This window comes from Oxyura jamaicensis, chromosome 13 (genome assembly GCF_011077185.1).
Source record: "Oxyura jamaicensis isolate SHBP4307 breed ruddy duck chromosome 13, BPBGC_Ojam_1.0, whole genome shotgun sequence".
Lineage (NCBI taxonomy): Eukaryota > Metazoa > Chordata > Aves > Anseriformes > Anatidae > Oxyura > Oxyura jamaicensis.
In genome coordinates this window covers 16,207,087-16,210,934 of record NC_048905.1, presented here as the reverse complement: position 1 = coordinate 16,210,934, position 3,848 = coordinate 16,207,087, and positions in this window count along the sequence as shown.

Genomic DNA, 3,848 nt, shown 5'->3' with positions numbered 1-3,848 from the left:
AAACCAAACCAAACCAAACCAAACCAAACCAAACCAAACCAAACCAAGACAAACCAAGACAAACCAAGACAAACCAAGACAAAACAACCCAACCCAAGACAAACCAACCCAACCCAAGACAAACCAACCTAAACAAGACCCGAAGAAACGCAATCAAAGCAAGCCCAGCCAAAGCAAGCCCAAGCAAAGCCAAGACAAGCCAGTCAACCACCACCTGGTGCTCCTTGGTGGAGCCCCGCGGCTGGGAGTTGCTGTAGGAAAACAACATGAATAATAAAACCCTCCCCAAAGTGCCCGGCGGGAGGTGCGGGGATGGCAGAGGGCTATCGCCACTGACTTAGGCAGGAGACATTGGTGATAGCGGCTGGAAGTGCGCAGCTCCTCTGCGCGCAGAGCCGGCTGCTCCTTGACAGGGCTCAGGGCCATTTTTAAAGCTTCCTACCATGAAAATATCCCCCGCATGGGTAAATGAGTGGGTTTTGCCCTGGTCCCGGCCTTTGCTGGTGCGTGGCTCTGGCCCACGGCTGCCCACGCGTGTCGGGAACAAGCAGACGGGGCGATGCGCACAGGGATGCGCGCAGGAAAGCGCAGCTCCCCGCGGAGCTCCGATCGCTCCTCCGGGCCGGAGTTTGCTGCTGCGGCATACCGGGGGGAGACGTGTGTCGGTGCTGTGTCCGTCGGGGGTCCTGCCCCCAAAACATCGTCCCCAAGCGTACACCCCCAAGCAAGACAGAGCTCAGCGCTCCCCGCCGCCACTGTAGCTGCCCCCCGTTCCCCTCGTCTGCCACGGCCCTAAGAGGAAAGCGAGCATCCCCCAAATCACGGCGGCCACGGAACGAGCCCCGCAGCCCTGCGGGGTGCCCGCCGCGTCTGGAGCCGGGTGCCCCCGCGGGCGGCCGGGACTTGGAGGAGGGACAGAGGGAAGCAGAGAGAGGGGGAAGAAACCCAGCCGAGAGAGCAATGTTAAATCGCTCAGGGAAGGAAGGTGGAAAATTACGCTGGCTCTTAGCCGGCCTGTCCTCCTCTGCGCAGCCAGGAGAGCAATTTTCCTAAGAAGCTGAGCAAAACGAAATCAGCCCCTTTTGGATCTGCAGCCCCCCTCGCTCCTCGGCCCGGCCAAGCCTCCGCCTCCGCGGGCGCGCAGGGCCTCTCCGCGCAGCGCTGCGCTGCTGCTGCTCTCCGGCGGCTTTCCCTGGCCCCTCCGGCCCCCCAGAGCCCCCGATGCGCCAGAACAGGGGCCAGGGGGGCTCCGCGCTTCCCTCTGCCCTGCCGGCACTGTCCCGCCGCCCCGGCTCTCCCCGCTATTCACACCCAGAGGGGGGGAACTGAGTTTTCTGGGGAGAAACGGATTTATTTTTATTTATTTTTATTTATTTTTTTCTGGGGGCTTTCGGCCGGTGGCACCTCGCGGGACAGCCGGTGTGTGCAGGAGCCTGTCGGAGCCCCGCTGCAGCTCGTCCCGGGCCCCGAGCCCCTCGGACCCCCCCGGCCCGGGGCTGCCCCAGGCGCCGACGGCCAGCGGCAGCGCTTGCAAAAACTGGGGATGAAAAAGCTGAAGGCTTAATGTTTTGTGACAGATACAAATGATACCCCAAGGCTTTCTTGAAACGCAGCGACTGACGGCTGGAGGAACGGTTTTTCCTATTCGGGTTTGTGCAGCTGGAAGCAGGCAGGGGGATTCCCCTCGGCCCTCCTCCCCCGACCCTCGCCCCGAAAATAAAACCATCTCCCGAGCCTCCTCCTGGGCTGACTTCTCCCTAAATGCCAGGCGGCACGGTCCCACCCCGAGCTGATTTCGCGGCCCTTTCCGTGTCCTTCGGGCCACGAGCACCGAAGCGTGCTCCGAGAAAAGACACCCGAAAAACTCGCTGCTGGCAGCCCACGGGCAGGCGCTGGGCAGCCGGGGGACCCGGGGGGCTTTTTCCCTCGGTGGGGGGAAGAGAAGGGAAATGTCCACTATGGTCCCACAATTCCCTCTCGGAGCAGAGGGAACATGCTTTTCTTATTAATTGATGGAGGAAGGGGCAGCGGCGCTTGCTAGGTAGCCTGCTCATGTTACTCTGGGTATCTTTAGATCTGAAATGTGTTTTGTAGACCAAAAAAGATGCCTCTGATGGAAGATAATCAAAGGCCCGGGCACCCCGTTGGCATTTGCTGGGATCGTTCTTCAGCAGAAAAGGAGGCAGCGTTTGGAACCACCGGTATTATGTTTCCTTGTGGCTTTCCCCCACCTTGTTTCAGGCGAGCAACCTCTTAATTGCTGCAGTGTATGGATGGGGGAAGCACATTTCCCCTAAACACAACATTTCCTGAAAGGCTGAAATATTCTAATAACGCGCTGGGCTCTTTAATGTTCTCAGAACAGCAGCGAATCTCTGCAGAGCCCCACGTTTCCTGCTCCAAAAAGCAAAATCGGAGAAACAATTCACCTTTGTGTGCCTTCAGCTCCCATTTTTTTTTTTTTTTATTTTCTCCCCCCAGCTCTCCCCCAGGGCCCGCTGATTTCCACAGCTGCCGGCAGTCCCCCTCGGTCCCGGGGCCCGGGGAACAAACCCCGTCGGGATGAGGCTTGGGGACACTTTTGGGGCCGGTTCCCCTCGGGAAGGGCCGTATGGGACCGGGACATCTCAGGGCGAGAGAGGAGCACACCGCCTGCAAGAGGGCTGCGCTAATCAGCGCGCGGGGTTAGATATAAAAGTCGAGGGCAAATAAAACGAATTAGTTTTATTAGCACGTTTAGGAGGCGGTCTAACGAAGGAATTCGGCTTTACTAGAGAATGTTTTCTCCTCCCCTTTTGTTATTTAAAAGCAGCATCTATCTGGGCTGCTCATCGCGGGAGGGAAATATCGCATCGCTCTCCCCGCAGTCACTTTCTCGGAGCAAGGCGCTCCCTTCTCTAAGCACGGCGAGCAGGCTGTACCCTTGGAAATACACGATTTCATAATAAAATCTGCGTGAACAATAAAAAATCAACTGTAAAGGACAGGCTGCAGAGCCCGCCAGGTTATTGTTCGCCGGTGGGTTTCGGTAGGAAATATCTGCCTCGCTCACAGGCGAGATTAACTCGGCTAAAACTTTCCCGGGAAGCCTTGCCACAGCTCCAGCACGGGATTTCCAGGACCTTGTCCGTATTTCAGGCAAAATAAAGATTTTTGAGGAGGTTCTCCAAGCGGAGTAGCTCTCAGCAATTATTTGGAAGTCAGTTTTTAGATCAGCGGCTCAACCCGGCGCTGGGAATAGCGCGGAGAACACGCATCTTGGTTTGTTAAGTAGAAATTATGTATTTTAAATTTGTTATAAAACAAGCAAACGGCGTTTCGGTGCTCGGTACATGCACTTGAGTATTGTTTTGTGTCCAATTCGTGCCTCGGCATTTGTGTTCTCTTACGGTGAGGTTGGCAAAATTTAAGGAGAAAGGACGAAACAACAGAAAGCTTTCCTTATTTTAGCGCGACAAGCTAAAAAACTCCCCTAAAGATGCTGTTAGTGGGGAGCCTCGCAGCCTTTCAGCAGGGTTAACACGCCGAAAGAAAACCACCTTTTTCCACACCCTCCGAGAATTTCGCTCCCGTTGTGCGCAGCTTTATCCCGGATAACGAGACACTCGCGCCTTATGTAGCTCCTAAGAAGTGCCTATTTTTTAAAAATAAAAAAATAAAAATAAATAAAGCGAGAAAGAAAGAAAGAAGGGAAAAAAGCAAAGCAGAGGCAATGCGGAATATTCTTTTTCTGTGCAGGGAATTAATTCATCGACGGCCCAGGCTCTGTCCCACCACCCTCCTCCGCGGCCGCGCAGCCCCGGCGGAGCCGCCCCAGCAGCCGTCGGGGGGGGGGGGGGGGGGGGGGG